This window comes from Notolepis coatsorum (genome assembly GCF_963971535.1).
Source record: "Notolepis coatsorum genome assembly, chromosome: 5".
Classification (NCBI taxonomy): domain Eukaryota; kingdom Metazoa; phylum Chordata; class Actinopteri; order Aulopiformes; family Paralepididae; genus Notolepis; species Notolepis coatsorum.
This window is the reverse complement of record NC_140169.1, coordinates 33,849,569-33,871,098: the sequence shown is the minus strand read 5'-3', so window position 1 is coordinate 33,871,098 and position 21,530 is coordinate 33,849,569. Positions and strand designations below refer to the sequence as shown.

Sequence of the window (21,530 nt, the reverse complement as noted above, 5' to 3'; positions counted from 1 at the left end):
CACGAAAGGGGCTACTTAATTAATGAATCCAATCCACTTTATTTATAGAGCACATTTAAAAACAACAACGTTTACCAAAGTGCTGTACAAGTCCCACAACATAAGTCTCATAAGTCTCATAAGACTCATAAAATTATAATATTTTTTTTTTTATTTTTTTTTATTTTTCTCGAAGCTTCGACTTAAAATCGAAGCTCGGCCCCGAAGCTTCGATTGCCAAAAAAAGCTTCGAAGGTCAGCCCTAATACGTTGTATTTTATGGCAATAAAGTTTGACGTTTGTTCGACCCATGAGATATAATCACAACATTCACTTCAAAATTGGTTGGACTTCCGTTGTCTGCAGCTGATGTGAGCTGGGTAGTGTAGTTTTATGAAATGTAGACATCGAAAGCCCTGGGTCTCCTCTTTCTTAGGACTACAACAATTTCATGACGGCTTCCTGTCCTCACGTCTAAATGCTCCGATTTCCGATGCAATGCGCAGAGATTTTTATAAGCTCATATTTCGCTAATAACACTTAAAATTAGTGCTGTCAGGCGATAAAAAAAATGTATCTAATTAATTACAGGATTTGTAATTAATTAATCTAATTAATCGCATTTTAATCGGATAACCATTTTAGGCCTGATATTCTATATTCTATAATCATATTTCAAATAGCATGTGTCCAGATGGCAGAATTCAGTACTGTATCTACAAAACCTTCTGTTTAATCATCTTCCGTTTATTCATTTGCTTAGATTTGTCAGGTCTGGTTAATTTTAGCATGGTGTTATTCAAAGTCAAAGATAAAAAATTAATTATCTCATTTGGTTCATTACAATTTACTCAAGCCTAGTAACAGACTCAGTATTTCTGACACTGGGAATACATTCCCTGAGATCCATAGATGTCCCTAGAATCAGATACCAAGAACATGGAAATGGAAAAAAGATTTAAAGTCTGTAAATGTTTATTCTACATTCTTATGGAATGAATGAGATAAAATATATATATATATATATTTAATAATCTTTTTTTTATTTTTTATTTTTTTAAATGTTGCGTTCATTTTCATAACGTGATAATTAGCTGTGTAATTAATTAATCTAATTAACGCGATAAACTGACAGCCCTACTTAAAATCATTGGTAAACAAACGTAGTGCTGATAAAATGGCTACATTTGGAAAAAGATTCAACATTAATTCATACATTCTGTAGAGATGGATTGCCTCACAGCAAGAAGGTCCAGGGTTCGATTCCCGCTTGGGGACCAGGTTTCCATGATGCCAGGTACCCAGGTGGGGTATCTCCCAGGCCTTTCTGTGTGGAGTTTGCATGTTCTCCCCATGCTCGCAAGGGTTTCCCCCCCGATAAGATAAACCCAATGGAAAAACATGCACAACAACAGATCGCTAACGCTGTGGCGTCCTTGACAAAGATGGGCAGGAGCACTTGGATTGGTCCCCGGGGCGCAGCTTACGTCGACTCCCTATCTGCTGCCCATGGGGGGAAGGACGACGGGATGGGTTAGGCGCAGAGACTCAATCGCATCGGCGACTGAGAAAAAGACAATGCATGTGTGTGTATCCCGGTGTGTGTGTGCGTGTGTATCCCGGTGTGTGTGCCGCTCCAATTGCATGTCCAGTTCGTTGCATGCCGAATAAAGACCCCTAAAGAGGTCCTGCATTATTATTATTATTATTATTATTATTATTATTGTACCGGTATCGGACCACTCAGGCTTAAGAGGTTAGGCACAACATTGCCTAGCAACACAATCATAACTGATCATGACTGGCCTGTAGCGACCAAATACTTAACCTACAAACATGAAAATGTTGTGACACCACAATATTGATGTAACTAAGAGATTCACTCGGAGAAGAATGTTTCCAATGCATAGGTATTTCACCTTCAATACAAGGCTGACTGGGGCATGTTGTTGTGTGTTCCCAGAAAGCTGACAGGAGTCTAGGTGGGGCTCAGTCCTTTAGCCTATTAGCGCCTTCTTGCGTGTATGTTTTCCCTGATTATCCCTAAATAATGGGAATTAACTAAAATAAAATACTTACCGTTGATCGATTTGAAAAATATTCAAGAATTTGGGTCTGCTGTCAGCCTATGTGCAAAGTTTCATAGAAATTGGATCAAAACTGTATGTAAGTTATGGCTGGTGCAGGCAGACAGACAGAACCACAGGAGTAATTGCGATACCTCCTCGCCAGCAGTCCAAGGCCACCAAATATCAGAAACACACACAAACACTTAAGCAAGCACACTCACCTGCAGCGACATCAGCCCCTCCCCCTGAAGATGTGCAGCCACATCAGCTGGCGTGATGTCCCGTCGCGGAGGAGGAAGTGGGCGCGGCCTACGATTTTCCAGACGCCTCTTATCTTTCTTATAAAGCAGAGCAGCGAATGCCAGGATGTTGAGGAACAGCAGCGATGCCCCCACGGCGATGGTCACCGACAGCTCCGTGGAGTAATCCTCGCTGGGGATCCTCACCCCGTTCTCCGCCCCCTGCCCCCCCAGTGCGGGTTCCGGGGGAGGCGGGGTGCCCCCCTGGGAGCCGGGGTGCCGGGTGCTGCTCGGAGGCCAGCCTTTGGACAAGCGCTTGGTGTAGGAGAAGGAGGTGTCGTCCTGGAGGGAGGGGCTGTGGGTGAAGGAGGAGACGGACTGGAGGAGCTCGTTGACGTGATGGAGGTGCGGGACCAGCTGCAGCCAGAAGGAGATCTTGGTGGCGCGGTAGTGGTCACGGACGCGGGGCTTGAGGCCGATGTGGAGGTACAGCTGCTCCTTGGGGGTGTACTTGGACCAGGCCACCTCCTCGAAGCGGTTGGGCTTGGTGTGGATGAACTTGGTGTCCTGGGGCACCGGCTGGTTGGGGTCCCTGCAGACAGAGGGACAGAGGGAATTATCTATTTGAGTCTACATCTTTACCTGTCAAATATATTAAACTGACATCAAAATAAATAGATAAATACTTGACAATCCCAAATAGTAATGTGATATTATTGTGCATGTGCATGTATCAAATAGTAATGTGATATTATTGTGCATGTATCAAATAGTAATGTGATATTATTGTGCATGTATCAAATAGTAATGTGATATTATTGTGTTACTTCACCTCCACAACCCTCCATACCTGTCTCACACACCCCCTGCACTCCAGCTTGCGCACTACAGATCCAGCTCTTAAAAATCGCACCTCTACTGCAAGGGTGCAGTATCGTTAACGCCTCGTCAACAGCACTGCCAGGTTAATGGTGCATGATTACCGCAGTAGCAGTGCAGAGCAGAGCTCAGAGTCCTAAGAGCTGCATCTGTACGTGCGTGCAATAGGCACAGGTGAAATTAGTTAAAGGAAAACTCCAACATTTTGGGAAATTAGCTTATTTGTCATCTACCCTGGAGTTAGACAAGAAGATACATACCTTTTTCTTCTCTGTGCATGCAGTAGGAGTAGGAAGACGTTGGGAACTAGGCTAATGGAGGAACCTACTTCCAGTGACTGATGCTAAGCTAGGCTAACGGTGCGTGTCTTCCTACTCCTACTGCATGCACAGAGAAGAAAAAGGGTATCTTCTTGTCTAACTCCAGGGTAGATGCCAAATAAGCTACCGTAATTCCTCTAATAGTAACCGGTATTCAATTAAAAACCGGGTCTCTATTAATGACCAGGTGCGCTGTTGAGCTAAGCAATTATAAGCTGGCCTCCTAATACAAGCCGGGTTTCATGTATATTAGAGTTATTGTTGTTATATGCTGGCCTGGCTGTGCAGTAAATACCATATAATGGTATGGTGTTAATGTTTACCAAGAGAGTAAGCCTACCTCAGAATTGTATAAAACGAAGTTATTATTATTATTATTATTATTATTATTATACCAGTATTGTGATTGCACTATTTTACTTTATTTAACTTTTTTTGACCACCTGTAATTGCACTGTTTACTACCGTATTTCATACAGTACTTGCTTGATTTCAATAAATGAACCCAGTACATTTTACTGGGTTCAAACTGACACAAAATGTTGATTTATTCATTATGATCTGTTTGAAAATTAGAAATATAGGCATCTCTCTTATACATGCCTCCTCCTAATACAAGCCTGGTATCCGCTACAGTTGAAACAAATACAAGCCGGGGTTACTATTAGAGGAATTACGGTAATTTCCCAAAATGTTGGAGTTTTCCTTTAAGCTGATGGATGGAGATGCCACACCTGCTCCCACTCTACCCCTCTGCCTACAAGAAGCATGGTGGTTCTCCATTCATTCAGTGTCAGATGGCGTGACATAACATTATTGTGCAGGTAAACACACTACATTTAAGTGAAAATATAATCAGTGGTTTTGAGCCTGGTTGGTTTTCCTTCTTTCACATCTTCCATTCAATGGAGCTAATGAAGATGCGACAGTTGCTTAATAGCTGCTGTAGCCCCAGAGAGACACGTAAATTATTATCAATAAATTAGTACGTAATATTATTGTTGTTTGGTGGTGTGGTTGTTGTTGTTGTTGTTGTTGTTGTTGTTGTTGTTGTTGTTGTTGTTGTTGTTGTTGTTGTTGTTGTTGATGTTGTTGTTGACATGATTGTCAAGTGACACAGAGGCTGCTGTCTCAGTTGTTCCATTACAGACATGGTGCCCTTCTGACAAAACCTTTAGGCCATTTCTGCTACTTCCATTAGACAGGAGGACAAGTGAGTGACAGGAAATCAGGGGGAGAGAGAAGAGGGGTGACGTGCAACAAAGGTCACAGGCCGGACTCAGACTCACGGCGTTCTGATTACGTGATATGCGCTGGCCGCTGTAAGTAACAGACTGGAAGTGAGAGGCACCATCGGCGCCGGCGCCGGCAGGCATTCTGGAGCTGCTGGGAGTCAATCTCCCAGTGTATTTCTACTGAGTCTGCATGCGGCACGCCAGGGAAATAGCCTCAATGTGGATTCCATCCCTACCCCTCCGGGCGGGTTCGTGGGGGCAACGGAGGGGAAGCCTGTCCCATTCAGCGTGCAGGTTTAATCTCTAAAGCAGCGGTTCTCAAACTACGGGTCGCAACTCAAATTGGGGTCGCGGGTAGGTGACAGTGACGCACATTGGAAAGTAAAAAATAAATAAAAATAAACTTCTTATTTTTTTTTATGTTCTGGCAACATATTTTGGCTAAATATGCCTCGTTTTATAAATGTGTATTGATAACATAGTGCTGTGATATAATCTAATAAATATGCATGATCAAGTTCAACAATGTGTGCTTTTATTTTGATATTCCTTAATTCCACGTTTGAAATTACGCGATACATCAAGTGTGGGGTTTCCAAAAAAAATCCTAAATAAAATGGGGTCGCGGTATGAAAAAGTTTGAGAACCCCTGCTCTAAAGCATCTGCATTTTGCCCTTGTGTGTCGGCTCCAGGCTGCGTTTTCGCCGATCAACCAATACATTGTTGGAAAGTTGAATTTGCCGCCTTTCGATCGTCACCCAACTCAACCTATTGCGTGATTCCAGTCTAGAGTTACAAGACGAAACATCCGGCGAGCGTCATTTGACAAGGTGGACAAGTGACCCCTGTCCTGAGCGGACGAATGACCCCCGACGGTGAACATGATTGACCGCCTTTGTAACCAAGGAGCGTCTGCTCCGAAATGTATCCCAGACGAGCACTGAGAGTGGGGGAAGATGACACAAGAAGACGAAGAAGTCCATTGTTTTGACGAAAGCCTCTGATTGAATGGGAGCGGATGGCCATTTTGGATAATCATGCAGAATTTTTTACCGGTACACACATTACACAAACTTTGTAAAACATACATTTTCTGTGGGATTTTTATAGACTTTGGAACATAATACTTCAGGCTATGGAACCATTATGTTTTCCAGCTCTTACCTCTCAGCTGGAACTTAAAAACAGGCATCTGGCAACCAGTACAAAGAAATGCAAGTACACAAAACTTTTACTTCAGTGTGTTCAAACCTCTGTTACTCTATTTCATTAGCACTCAAAGTGATTTATTGTGTAAGAAACGTCAAAATGTTACCTTTCAAAAGAGACAATACTGAGAGAAAACGGGGTTTATTCAATGTATGTGATGTATAGATTGGGGGGAGATGACCACAGCTAAAACGGTGCCGGGTCAGAGAGATCGAAATGTGCATGGTTCGCCTTAGAAGAGGGTGATAGAAGGAGCGGTTCAGAGGCAGTAGCCAGCAGAATGTTTAGCACACTGCCAGCGAGAGAATGTTTTGAATTCCTTGGAAGAACACATAGATAAGAGAGTGTAGGCCCAGAGCAGGAGGGAGAGAGGTTCATCTTAATGAAACGTTTAATGGTGTGAAAGGTTATTAGCACGTCGCATGACAACCAGAAGGCGGGGGCGTCGTTGCTACGACGAAGATCTATAAGTCGAACGGTGTTTCCGGGTGTAGGGCAGACAAAAAATCTGGGAGACAAAAGAAACGAATCCCACAGGAGGGAAGAGACCAAGATACTCTCTCCTCTCATCACAGAGAGGGGGGGGGGGAAAGAATGCCACATCATCATTAGCTTCGGCTAACGCGAGGAGGGTTAGGCTGACGACCAGGCCTGCCCACTATCGGACTGAATAGAAAGATCATTAGAATAGACTTTTCAAGGACAATACAATCTGTTAACATCTGAGCTGAGGTTTCTGTTTATCAAATAAACCACGCTTCTCCTTGTAAGGTATTTCACGTTGTCGAAGTGTCGAATTCTTACGGAGGTGGAGAATTATTATGGTTTGCGGATTGTACTAACGGGGAGAGATAAGGATCTTATCAGCCAGTGTCGGAGACGTCAGGACCATTAAAATGACACAACGCAGAGGAATTGGATGGAGAGCCAAACAGACGAAGACGTGATACTGGCCAGATTGATCAGGATCTAACAGTTGGTTGCCGATGACAGCCGGATTTGCAAGAGATAAGAACAACGGATAAAGACTTTTTCAATAATGGGGCGACAGTGGACAACAGTCATCGTGTGTGGGAGAATCATGATCGAGCAAGGCCGGCCAGCCCTGGGAGAGAGCGGCGAGTCGAGCGGTCATGAGGCGGACCAGCGCTGTAGGAGAAACAGCGCTTAGGAGAAAGATGTGAGTTCACTGTGCACACATGGTTGTTTTGATCTTTTAAGCCAAATAAAAACGAACAGATAGTGCATCCGTAAATAAGAAGCCAGCTGTAATAATATGAACAGAGAGCCATGGTGTTTTGAAAAATCGAGGGTGTTATCAACAGGATAGAATGAAAAACAAACGGGGCAGGCTGCACGGTTTTGGTTTTGGGAGTGTAAATGCGAGATGAGGAGTGGGGGGGAACGCTTGAACCAGATCGATGAATTGTTATGGCGGGACTGTCGTCAAGACAGAAGGAAAGTCGAAAGGAGATTGTACCAGTGTGTATTATGTCCGATCAGGCAAGAGTATTAGTCTGAGAAAGCGTCCCCTGAGATGGATAGGAAAGAGAGGAAAACAGCTGTGTTTTTAGGCCTTGGAAGGAAGGGCAGCGGCCGTTTGTTTGAGAGAGTAGCCATTTGCACAGAGACAAAATGGCCGTGAGCGCCACGAGGAGATAACAACAGATAAGAACCAGGAAGTGACATGTCAACTAAAACACCATAGAGGAGGAGTAGGTCGCCACCTAGTGGCGGAGGGGGGGTAGTGCTGGGGAGTTTTTATTACCCATAGGGGAATATTTAGATATAGGTCTGTACTACCATCTAGTGGCAGATTGGGGGAGTGATTCAAGTTAGAGAATCTAATGAGCACAGAGAGTGGATTATTATAATAATAGTATTAGATATACAGGTTAATTAAATAGAGTTTAATTATACAATGGATTAAATAAGAATTGCACAGAGAGGAGGTGCAGTTATTTGAATGGGTTAATTATGGAATAAAGAGGGAGTTTGATCTCCAGTGGGGCCTTCTCACACCTGATAGATAGGCAGGGTCTTCAGAAGACACGTCACCAGAAAGAACTGGCGCACGCTGGGGGTCACCCGTGGGACGAAGAGATAGAGTTGCGCAGAGTGGGTATCGGTTAGCTGCTGGTGTCACGCCGGAAGACAACAAACAGGGAACCGCCCTGTAAGATAGATAATAGGTGTGGAGAAGGTGGTAGACTAATAGCAAAACAAGGGAAGTCGAATGTACAGACGACTGCTGGTGTTGTGTTTCTGCTTTCAGCGGGGGGAGACACCGACAGCGGTGGAGACGACCAGGAGACAGACTGGAGGAGGAGGAAGCAGCAGGGGCCAGGCACCGCAGCCTGGTACATAGATCATCCACGACGAGAGGGAGGAGACAGCGACGGTGGAGGAGCAGATGTGGAGAGGACAGCCAGAGACACTGAGCAGTAGCAGACCAGGGGAGACATCTTTGCCTAGGAGACCCGCCCTGGAAGGGGGACCAGCTCAGGAAAGGAGCCGTCACTGAAAGGGGCCCTTGCCCTAGGAGACGGGATCGGCCCAAGATGGGAGGTGTACTGTAAGAGGGAAGGGAGCGCTCTGATTTGGACGTGGGGTGTACCTAATAGGGGGGCCGAAGGGTTCAGGTGTGTTGTCTGAAAAGTTGCAATCTGTGTTTTTCTCTGTCTCTCTCTCTCTCTCCTCCCTGACCGTTGTTTATCCTTTCTGGTTTGGGTGTGATGCGGGTAATGGAAAACAATAAGGAAAACAGCAGACGGAGGGGCCCTCATTGTTATGAGTCTATTTTTGGGTATAATTAATTGAAAAACCAAGTAGTCTGTTGATTCTGAAAGTTGATTAAGAATCAAAGGGGGGAATGAGAGAAAACGGGGTTTATTCAATGTATGTGATGTATAGATTGGGGGAGATGACCACAGCTAAAACGGTGCCGGGTCAGAGAGATCAAAATGTGCATGGTTTGCCTTAGAAGAGGGTGATAGAAGGAGCGGTTCAGAGGCAGTAGCCAGCAGAATGTTTAGCACACTGCCAGCGAGAGAATGTTTTGAATTCCTTGGAAGAACACATAGATAAGAGAGTGTAGGCCCAGAGCAGGAGGGAGAGAGGTTCATCTTAATGAAACATTTAATGGTGTGAAAGGTTATTAGCACGTCGCATGACAACCAGAAGGCGGGGCCGTCGTTGCTACGACGAAGATCTATAAGTCGAAACGGTGTTTCCGGGTGTAGGGCAGACTAAAAATCTGGGAGACAAAAGAAACGAATCCCACAGGAGGGAAGAGACCAAGATACTCTCTCCTCTCATCACAGAGAGGGGGGGGGGGGAAAGAATGCCACATCATCATTAGCTTCGGCTAACGCGAGGAGGGTTAGGCTGACGACCAGGCCTGACCACTATCGGACTGAATAGAAAGATCATTAGAATAGACTTTTCAAGGACAATACAAGCTGTTAACATCTGAGCTGAGGTTTCTGTTTATCAAATAAACCACGCTTCTCCTTGTAAGGTATTTCACGTTGTTGAAGTGTCGAATTCTTACGGAGGTGGAGAATTATTATGGTTTGCGGATTGTACTAACGGGGAGAGATAAGGATCTTATCAGCCAGTGTCGGAGACGTCAGGACCATTAAAATGACACAACGCAGATGAATTGGATGGAGAGCCAAACAGACGTGATACTGGCCAGATTGATCAGGATCTAACAATACTCATGCATGTACTATAAGTATAAAGTATAATAAATAGCTAATTAATTTGGGTATGCAATCATCATCAAAAAAAGAAGAAAAAAATTGCCCAATGCTTAAGTGGTTAAGGGCTTAATCTGTAGAGAATGGGATAAATTGTAAAACGCTTTGGATAAAAGCACTATATAAATGCAGTATAATATTATATATCGGATTTGCTAATAGTGGCTAAGATAAATATGACTTGTGAATCGTCTTAAATATTGATTATCTTTTGAGCTGGCGATTAACTGCTTTAAAGGAAATATTTCCAATTGCATCTCTCAGCTGTGTTTATGTGTGCTAATCTAGAAAATATTAAATAAAGGTCTCTCAGTGACCTGACCTCTCACTGTTTTAGTTTAAATCAAGCATTCCATTGTGATGAAACAACACTGGTTGTCATGGAGATGATTGATGATTCAAGAATAGTTCACTCAGGTAATTCAAGAATAGTTCACTCAGGTACAACGGCTGCATTTGTATCCCACTCCATCAACAGCAACGTCTCTCTGTGCTCACTGCTCACTCACCACTCCCTGAGCCACTGGAACATCTCTGTTTAATGTTTATGAACCATAACAGCACACTTGATAATGGACCACATCCACTTCAACTCCTACAGTCGCTCGTGATTGGTCTCTTAAATCAGCACAGGTATTTGTGTTTCACTTGTAAAGAAAGTTCAAAACAAATGGTTTGGATTCTCTCCTTCTCCGGAGTGTGTTCTGCCCCTAATGTGCATTATCTCCCTATAATACCAGCCATCCTGTTCTCCAAATAGAGAACATTCTACATACTTCACCTATAATCACAACGTTGCCTAGGTAACAGTGGTTGTTATCCCTGCCCTCCGCACCAGGTGTGTTCTGTGTGGAGCAACATGGGGTCTCGCTCAGTGTGCAGGTTTACAGGTTCAGCGTGGTGAGTCACCAGGACGCCCCTGACCCAGCTGGAAATATTCAATCATATATCCACAGAAAAACAAGGGTCTCTATTCGAGGTGAGTTGGTTTGTTCTGGGTTTGTTTTGTGTCCTGTTTTTTTTTTTTTTTTTTTTTTGGGTTTGGTTTAGGTTTGTTCTGGGTGTGGGTGAATGGACTGTCCTTGATCTGGTTAGTCTGGTTATTGTAGTAATCATAATAATCTTAACTACCCACCTCATACTATAGTCTACCCATATACTCTGTATGATAGCATGTACAACAGTGCTATACAGTATATACCACATATTTACATTTATATGTTTATATTTAGGGCATGTATATACATATATATATCCATATTTGTCTGAATATACCTGCATATAATCCTTCTATATACTTATTTATACACATGCATATAACCCATTACTGTATGATAGCATGTACAATAATGCTGTATACTGTATATATATATTTATTCTCACCATATATATATATATATATATATATATATATCCACACCTGCATGTACATACCTGCACATAAACCTTTTGCATTTAATCTGTAGATACTACAGTATATCTATTATCTGTACAAAAAACCCTTACCTACTCTAGTATGACTACTACCATACTGTCTTTATACCTGTATCACTGTACATATTATATTACAACTCTGTACATACATCTGATAGCACTATTACTCATTCATACTAATTTATATATTTTATACCCGGTTTGATCACCTGCACATTGTATATTACTGTTGTACTTTACTGTTACATTTACACTCTGGTTGGATTCTACCACTAATTATGGGTCCCTGCAGGGAATAGGAACGTGTTTACAGGGTTATCTGGAAAATACCGCAGGTCACATCCTGGTGTTGTCCAGGATCAAATGTTTATACGCATCTGTGCACAAATCCCCCCCCCCCCCCCCCCCTGCACACACACAAACAGGACAATACAGCTACAGAACAGATCTGATGGTACGATGAAGATGGAGATAATTGCATGTGGCTGTGAAGGTTGAGCTGTTGAGCTGTTTTCCTGCTCAGCCTGAGAATGAGTAGGAGAGCGATAATCAGATAGAAAAGAGTTGAGAGACAGAGAGATGGAGAGAGAGAAAGAGGGGGGTGAGAGATAGGAGGGTGGGAAAGAGAGAGAGGGAGACACGAGAGACAGAGAAGGACAGATAAAGGAAAAAGAGAAACTGTGAATGATGGTGAGCGAAAAAAGAGAGATAGAGGAAGAAAGGAAGGAAGACAGAGAATGAGCAGGCGTTAGAGATATAGAAAAAGAGAGAGAGAGGAAGAAAGAAATAGAGAACACAGGCATGAGAAATAGGGCAAGATAACCAGAGATGGAGAGAGAAAAGAGTGAGAGATAGAGAGAGAGAGAGAGAGAGAGAGAGAGAGAGAGAGAGAGAGAGAGAGAGAGAGAGAGAGAGAGAGAGAGAGAGAGAGAGAGAGAGAGAGAGAGAGAGAGAGAGAGAGAGAGAGAGATAGAGAGAGAGAGAGAGAGAGAGAGAGAGAGAGAGAGAGAGATAGAGAGAGAGAGAGAGAGCGAGAGAGAGAGAGAGAGAGAGAGAGAGAGAGAGAGAGAGAGAGAGAGATAGGGGGATATATAAAGATAGAGAGAGATATATGGATAGGGGAAGATATATATATATAGATATATAGATAGATATATAGATAGATAGATAGATAGATCGATCGATAGATTGATAGATAGATAGATAGATAGATAGATAGATAGATAGATAGATAGATAGATAGATAGATAGATATATAGATAGATAGATAGATAGATAGATAGATAGATAGATAGATAGATAGATAGATAGATAGATAGATAGATAGATAGATAGATAGATAGATAGATAGATATATAGATAGGTAGATATGTAGATATATAGATATATATATATCTAGATCTAGATCTAGATATATATAGATAGATAGATAGATAGATAGATAGATAGATAGATAGATAGATAGATAGATAGATAGATAGATAGATAGATAGATAGATAGATAGATAGATAGATAGATAGATAGATAGATAGATATATAGATATATAGATAGATAGATAGATAGATAGATAGATATATAGATAGATAGATAATAGATAGATAGATAGATAGATAGATAGATAGATAGATAGATAGATAGATATAGATAGATAGATATATATATATATATATATATATATATATAGATATATAGATATAGAGAAATAGAGAGATAGGGAGATATAGAGATATATAGATATATATAGATATATAGATATAGAGATATATAGATAGATATATATATATAGAGAGATATAGATAGAAAAGAGTTGAGAGACAGAGAGATGGAGAGAGAGAAAGAGGGGGGTGAGAGATAGGAGGGTGGGAAAGAGAGAGAGGGAGACACGAGAGACAGAGAAGGACAGATAAAGGAAAAGAGAAAACTGTGAATGATGGTGAGCGAAAAAAGAGAGATAGAGGAAGAAAGGAAGGAAGACAGAGAATGAGCAGGCGTTAGAGATATAGAAAAAGAGAGAGAGAGAAGAAAGAAATAGAGAACACAGGCATGAGAAATAGGGCAAGATACCAGAGATGGAGAGAGAAAAGAGTGAGAGATAGAGAGAGAGAGAGAGAGAGAGAGAGAGAGAGAGAGAGAGAGAGAGAGAGAGAGAGGAGAGAGAGAGAGAGAGAGAGAGAGAGAGAGAGAGAGAGAAGAAGAGAGAGAGAGGAGAGAGAGAGAGAGAGAGAGAGGAGAGAGAAGGATGAATGGACCGGATAGCAAGCAGGGTCCACATGATGAAGTGATATTACTGTGCTAATTCTGTCTGAGGGAAGGTATCGAATCTCTCTGGTGATTTAGATCTGCGTCTGGACCCAGATGGCTCCGCAAGTCTATCAGGGCCTCGCTGGACCCACAAGCCACAGTAATTACTAGTAATTACTCACTTGAAACACCGCAGGGAGAGAAAAAAACTCTCTCTACTCCATTTCAACAAGTGGTATCTCATCTTCCATCTGATTTGAAGAATTTACACAGCCAATCAGTGATACAAATATGAATACCCAGATAGAAAACTGATGTAGAAACAACGCTGGATCGATGTTTAAGCATCGGCGTAAATAAAGTTGAATCAACGTTGACCTTTAGCTGACGTTTAGTCGATATTATTCAAAATTCAACCTCAACCAAGACGCTGATTCGGATGTAAATTTAAACATTGAATCAGTGTCACTTTGCTATCTGAGGCCCCGTTTAGACGAGCGTTTTTGTGAACAGAAACCGCAAAAGTCATCTTGCGGTTTCACTTTTAATTTTACGTTTAGACGAGCGTTTTGGGATGGAATTCTGCGTGCAGACGACGCTGTAACGACTCGAGACGACGGAGCCCCACTGTCACACGATTGGCGCATATGTCACATGACGTGCTGTGAAGACCGCCTACTCTGCTCTGATTCGCAGACTGTGGATGGGGAATGTGATTGCACCAAAGCAGAGTCACTCACAGACAGTGGGTCCACTCACGCCGTGTATTTAACCCTTTCACTGCCACACGACAGCCGGTTGTGTGATAGTAAAGGGTTAACCTTCTGTCGTGTGACTCGTGTGGCAGTCAATCAAAGCAGTGAAAGGGTTAAAAGTACTGCCAATGTAGCCTTCAGGTGATCTCCGTTGATATAAGTCAGACATACTTGCTTTGTTTACGTCTCGGCTACTGGCGCATACCTGCTACATGTGACGTAAGCAGTACGCGCGACCACAGCCGTGACAACCCTTTCGTCATCGTTTTAACAGATTTATACGTTTTGATAGTTTAGACGAGATCGCAAAGCTTTTGCGTTTCTAGGAATTCCACCTGGAAGGTAGTCTCACTTTTTTGCGGTTTCACCCCGTAAAAAACGCCGTTTCCGTATAAACGAAAGGCACATCCGCAAAAATATTTTGCGGATTCACCTGCTAGCGTTTCCGTCTAAACGGGGCCTGAGTAGCCCCACTTCCATAACTGCATTTCCCCACTAGGATGATCATGTACCAAAACTGATAGATTATAATGGAGACATGTTGAGTAACTAATTAATACAAGATTCAAGATTCAAGAGTTTTATTTGTCACATACATACACGAGACATGTAGTGAAATGAAGGGAAACTGTACAATACGGACTGTATTGATCTATGAGGTGATATTAATTTTGGCCCAGTACCGGGACCGTCAGGCTTAAGGGGTTAATTCTGCATGTTTCTAAAAGCTCTGTGGATGTATTATTCTTTTTTATAAATAATTACTCTACATAAAATCTATATAGCACTTTTAAATCAAGATTGAGGTTTTAAAAAGACACCATGACATTTAAAATGCTTAACGTGAAGTGTTTAAAATGCTTAAAAGGCTTAACGTGAAATGTTTCCGGGTTACGGGGACAAAGCCTAGCAGTTGAAAAGCCGTTGTTCTACCAGAACTGTATTGAGGCTGTTGTACCTTTAACACCTACAAATACAGTTGTACCCTCTCAGGGTTTGTTTTCCTCATAGAGAGACAGAAGAGTATTGGAAGAGAAGAGAAGAGAAGAGAAGAGAAGAGAAGAGAAGAGAAGAGAAGAGAAGAGAAGAGAAGAGAAGAAGAGAGAAGAGAAGAGAAGAGAAGAGAAGAGAAGAGAAGAGATGAGAAGAGAAGAGAAGAGACGAGACGAGACGAGAAGAGAAGAGAAGAGAAGAGAAGAGAGAGAGAGAGAAGAAGAGAGAGAAGAGAAGAGAAGTGATGAGAAGAGAAGAGATGAGAAGAGAAGAGAAGAGACGAGAAGAGATGAGAAGAGAAGAGACGAGAAGAGACGAGAAGAGAAGAGAAGAGAAGAGACGAGACGAGAAGAGAAGAGAAGAGAAGAGACGAGACGAGAAGAGAAGAGAAGAGAAGAGAAGAGAAGAGAAGAGAAGAGAAGAGAAGAGAAGAGAAGAGAAGAGAAGAGAAGAGAAGAGAAGAGAAGAGAAGAGAAGAGAAAGAGAAGAGAAGAGAAGAGAAGAGAAGAGACGAGACGAGACGAGACGAGACGAGACGAGACGAGACACAACACGACAGGACAGAATTCTGATTATTTTAATTCAGGCCAAAGCCTCTCATGTCTAACTAAAATAAATAACTAAATATCCAATTTTCATTCCTTTCCAACTTGTCCTTGACTTTCCTCAAAGACTTTGTCTGGCGCCGGGCTGGGATGCAAATGAGAGATACAGCCACACTTTGACACGAAGGCTCATTAAAACATATTACCACTCTGAGGACAAGGGCTTGCGACCTACTTTTAGCCCGGGGTGGTGCAGAATTTCTAAGTTCATGGGGTTTGCGATGTAACTTTAGGTTCAACCCTGGGTTTTCCATGTAACAACGCTGGTTCACTAGAGGAGAAGGTAGATGTTTACTTATGCTGAACACCTAATGGTCTCGGTAGGAAGATCCAATAGCAAGAGCTATTGGTTAAATACTTTTAACCATGTGTACAAGTAGACCACTGGCTGCGTTGTGAACGGCATTGTTCACATACTTGCATGCGTATTTAGCTTGTACCTTGAGGTCTAGTGTTTACCTGTTGTCTAGTGTATTGTATCAAGAGCTCAGTCAGTCAACCAAAGAATGAAAACATGTCTCTATTCTTCCCTATTTTTGGGAGATACCCATTTGTTTACATTTGGAATACTGACAGGGCCTTTAATTAACTATGAATGTACAAAACACTAAAATATTCATTTGGAAAAACGTACTTGAGTGAAAATGTAAAAATCGTCTCAGTACATCGTGCTTCATCGTTATTCCAGAACATATTATGTTGTCTCAGCTAAACTATTCCTCTGCAGATATAAAAGTGTAAACAAAGTGACGCCTCAAAGCTGCTCCCCGTCTCTGACAGACAACAGAGCCTCTGTGTCTCCGTTCATAAATTTTTAAACATTCATTGCGGTTATTCTGATTGTCTTCTCGTAAAAACCCTGCAGGCGAATCACTGTTACCACATGCTGCCTCTATTCAGGAAAAAAAGAAACTCTCCTTTGTAATATTCATTATTCCAATAAATAAATCATGTAGAGGAAGATTCACTGAGGAAGCAAGCGACTCCCCCCAAAGCTACGAGTCAGAGAACACAGGATTCTAATCTCTCTAATGTCATAGAGAGATGCAAGACCGGGAACTGACTGACTGCACCGGGACGCTGACACGTAGATTCAAATTAAAGCTGTACGATGCGAGAGGGAGAGCTATCTTGTGGTTATTGGCACTGGTGTGATCAGTACCGCGGTCGTAGGAGGGAGGCTGTAGGCAGTGGTTCTGTTGATCAGTACTGCGGGGCGCGGTCGTAGGAGGGAGGCTGTAGGCAGTGGTTCTGTAGATCAGTACCGCTGTCGTAGGAGGGAGGTTGTAAGCAGTAGTTCTGAAGATCAGTACCGCTGTCGTAGGAAGGAGGCTGTAAGCAGTAGTTCTGAAGATCAGTACCGCTGTCGTAGGAGGGAGGCTGTAAGCAGTAGTTCTGAAGATCAGTACTGCTGTCGTAGGAGGGAGGCTGTAGGCAGTGGTTCTGTAGATCAGTACTGCGGGGCGCGGTCGTAGGAGGGAGGCTGTAAGCAGTAGTTCTGAAGATCAGTACCGCTGTCGTAGGAGGGAGGCTGTAAGCAGTAGTTCTGAAGATCAGTACGGCTGTCGTAGGAGGGAGGCTGTAGGCAGTAATTCTGAAGATCAGTACCGCTGTCGTAGGAGGGAGGCTGTAGGCAGTAATTCTGAAGATCAGTACCGCTGTCGTAGGAAGGAGGCTGTAAGCAGTAGTTCTGAAGATCAATACCGCTGTCGTAGGAGGGAGGTTGTAAGCAGAACTCTAGTCCGTGCTGGAACGCTGCACTCTTCACTTTATATATATATGTATTTTATTGATTAATCCCCCACTGCACTGTTTTGTTTCTTGTCTGTGTTGGTGTTGTTTACTGTGAAAAAAGAAAAGAAAATGCATACACTGTATTGCTGCAACAATTACCAATGTGTTTTACACAAATGGCTCAATAAAGGAATCTGAATCTGAATCTGAAGATCAGTATGGCTGTCGTAGGAGGGAGGCTGTAAGCAGTAGTTCTGAAGATCAGTACGGCTGTCGTAGGAGGGAGGCTGTAGGCAGTAGTTCTGAAGATCAGTACCGCTGTCGTAAGTAAGTAAGTAAGTAAGTAAGTAAGTAAGTAAGTAAGTAAGTAAGTAAGTAAGTAAGTAAGTAAGTAAGTAAGTAAGTAAGTTATTTATATAGCACGTTTAAAAGCACAAGAGCCAACCAAAGTGCTGTACAATCAAAGCTTAAAATCAATGTCCTAATATAAAATACACAAATACAAAAATACAAAAAGGCACAGCAGGACAAGACAGTCCATTCAGAGAGTAGGACAACACATGAATAGGGGAACACAAAGTACAGTAGCACACAGGGGACAGAGGAGCATAAGAAGATATACAGGAGGGGGGGGGGCAGGATAAAATTGCATGGGAGTGTGTGAGTTAGGGTGTGGGAGAATCAGGGTTTATTGAAGGCCAGGGAATAGAAGTGGGTTTTTAGACGGGCCTTAAATGTCTCCAGTGAGGGGGCAGATCGGATCTCCAGGGGAAGCTGGTTCCATAGCTTGGGGGCCACGGCCTTGAAGGAGCGATCGCCTCTCTTTTTGAGTCTGGTGCGGGGGGGGGACCAGCCGAGCCTGGTTGGAGGATCTTAGTGACCTGGGTGCTGCGTAGGGGGTGATGAGCTCGGTGATGTATAAGGGTGCTGCACCCGATAGTGCTTTAAAGGTGAGGAGGAGGATTTTAAAGTCTATTCTAAATGGGACTGGGAGCCAGTGTAGGGAGGCTAGGACTGGTGTGATGTGCTCTCTCTTTCTGGTACCGGTAAGGAACCTAGCTGCAGAGTGCTGGACCATTTTGAGGCGGGACATGGCTGCCTGACTGATGCCGGTCGTAGGAGGGAGACTGTAGGCAGTAGTTCTGAAGATCAGTACGGCTGTCATAGGAGGGAGGCTGTAAGCAGTAGTTCTGAAGATCAGTACCGCTGAAGAAACCCACCTCTAGCACGACCTTGAGTATATTACTGCTCTCACACAACACTTGTTACATAATCCTTTCAAACGTAACATTTAAACAATCCCCTGTTTGCTAAGTGATGGTTCTCAACATGGGGTCCGGGTATCCTCGAGGTCCTCGAGGAGGTTCCTCAAATAATGGGGAGTAGTTTAATTTCAATATTTTTATTAGACCAAAACTGTGTAAAAGTGGCTATTATGATCATACCGTAGGCTTCACTTTCTCAACTCGTATCTCCTCCACTACAGCAAAATGTTGTTAATTCTAAACATAAAAACCGCTTGTGTGGTGTTTAGGTCTGTTTTCAATGTTATTTTTTCAACCTGAGACTCAATGGCCTTGGCTCATTTCATGTGAATAACATAACAACAACACATGCACACTGTACACATCCCCTATGGGAGGGAATGTTTGTCTCACTATACCCCCCCCCCCCGTCCCATAGTGCAAAGTGACTTTAAGTTCTAGAAAAGCACTATATAAACCTAATTTATTATTATTACTAGTAATATTATTGCACTAAAATTAACAGAAGGAAGAAGGACCAGAAGGTGTTTGTGTTTGAGAGCCATGGTGCAGACAGAATGAAAGGCACCACTGTGTACTGGGTATTGGTACAAAGTCCCCACAGGTGTTCTGCTGTTCTCTGGAGCAGCCCCATGCTGTTTGATTTGATGACATCACAGATTAGAGACTTAGTCCTCTTGTGTGTTTGTTTGTTTGTTTGTTTGTTTGTTTGTTTGTTTGTTTGTTTGTTTGTTTGTTTGTTTGTTTGTTTGTTTGTTTGTGTGTGTGTGTTTGTTTGTTTGTTTGTTTTATAGCTTTGGAAAAAGACTGGTTCATGTTAAAAGGTATAGACTGAACTGTCTATGTTGAAACCATTATCAGTGTCTTGCAGACACCGTTGTTATCTCCAACAAGGTTGATTTTGTGGCAGCTGTGGGAAAGCTAGATAGATAGATAGATAGATAGATAGATAGATAGATAGATAGATAGATAGATAGATAGATAGATAGATAGATAGATAGATAGATAGATAGATAGATAGATAGATAGATAGATAGATAGATAGATAGATAGATAGATAGATAGATAGATAGATAGATAGATAGATAGATAGATAGATAGATAGATAGATCGATCGATCGATAGATCGATAGATAGATAGATAGATAGATAGATAGATAGATAGATAGATAGATAGATAGATAGATAGATAGATAGATAGATAGATAGATAGATAGATAGATAGATAGATAGATAGATAGATAGATAGATAGATAGATAGATAGATAGATAGATAGATAGATAGATAGATAGATAGATTCTCACCCAGTCTTGGCGAAGTTGGTCCAGTAGGTCATGACCACAGCGCTCAGCATCACATCATTCTTAGAGAAGTTGCAGTTGAACAGGTCAGTGGGTCCCAACATGGGAACTCCAAACACATAGGGAACCTACACACACACACACAAAATAAAAGCAATGCATAGAATGAGTATAAAAATAGACAGATAGATTTGCTGTCAGTAGTACAATACAATATAGATGAATTAGCATAGAATAGACAATAGTAAAATAGTGCAGTACAATAAAAGCATCTACAGTACAACAATCACAGTCTGGATGTAATGAGTCCAAGCAGCAGAGTGTATTACGTTTTTCTCAATTGCTTTGGTGCATTTCTCTGATCAGAATTAAAGTTCTCATAACTGTTAGTGCATTTCTCAAAACAATTAGTACAAACTGCAAAACCTAGTTGATAACCTGCAGAAGCGTGTCACTTGCTCAAAATGGATAGTTCATTCCTCAAAAGCAAGTATTCATGTCAATGAAAGTGTCACTGTCATCAAAATGAAAAGTCCTGACACCATTGTTTATGAACAAGATAGTCAAATGGCTTTGTCATGTTTTCATTATGACAGATCACTCTGTAAGTGTTTTCCAATGCAAAAAAGTCAGATATTGGTGACACTACCTGAAAATGCTCAAGATAGTACTATACACTATTTGCACAGCCATTTGAAATCTACAGTTACACATTACTGTACACACTGTACACATTGTAATATTTCCTCCTTGTTGGTCTGGGACATCAATGGTTGCTCTCTGTCCAATGGGATTTCTTCCACGCGGTCTACCTTTTGCCAGATTGAAACCCGCCTCATCAACGTATAATGTGTGCAGTGGTTCCCTGGTACACGCTTTATCCCAGAAGAGAGAGAGATAAAAACTATAAACTTTTCATGTGTAACATAATGAATTTTGGACAACATATTGTACAGTATGAACTGTCATGTAAGTGTACTGCATGGCACTACACAAAGTAACCAGTTTACAGCACTGAACATTAGAGTATGCATAGAACACATAAATGTTTTACTTGTGCATACTGGTGGCGGATCTCCTTCACTCTGTTCCAGTCAAATGGCTACTCATTTGTCAATTGTACTACAATTGTTTCATGCACATTTAATTTCCACTGAGCACTCTGTCAATTGTAGCGATTGAAATGGATTCAATATTCCCAAAGATATTGTCCTCTAACAGCGCTTTGTATCTCTGTCAACCTTATGGCATTGTTTGCAATCACCATTGCACAAATGGCTTCCTCTTGTTGCGGAGTAAAAAGGGGCCCTCTTCCACCTCTGCGAGGTTGTCTTGCAATCCTATGTGGTGCAGAGTAAAATTACAGTAATGTACAGCAAACATGAGATATACTGCTTTACAGTAACCCATATTACTGTAGTGTACAATAACAGTGCTTCCCACTTGTAAAATAATGCAGTACAGTACCATACTGTAAATATGGCAAATATTAACTGTAACACTA

General features: G+C 42.1%; 1 pseudogene across 1 annotated transcript in view; it reads right to left on the bottom strand.

The window, feature by feature from the left end:
* The window catches only part of LOC311228800 (neuroligin-4, X-linked-like), a 221,731-nt pseudogene that overhangs the window by 52,523 nt on the left and 147,678 nt on the right, over window positions 1-21,530 (bottom strand). Inside the window, exons 7-8 of the transcript in view lie at window positions 20,030-20,154; window positions 2,270-2,879 (exon numbers count right to left, since the gene is read on the bottom strand). The product of the transcript in view is annotated as a neuroligin-4, X-linked-like (transcript). The remainder of the gene's footprint in view (window positions 1-2,269; window positions 2,880-20,029; window positions 20,155-21,530) is intronic.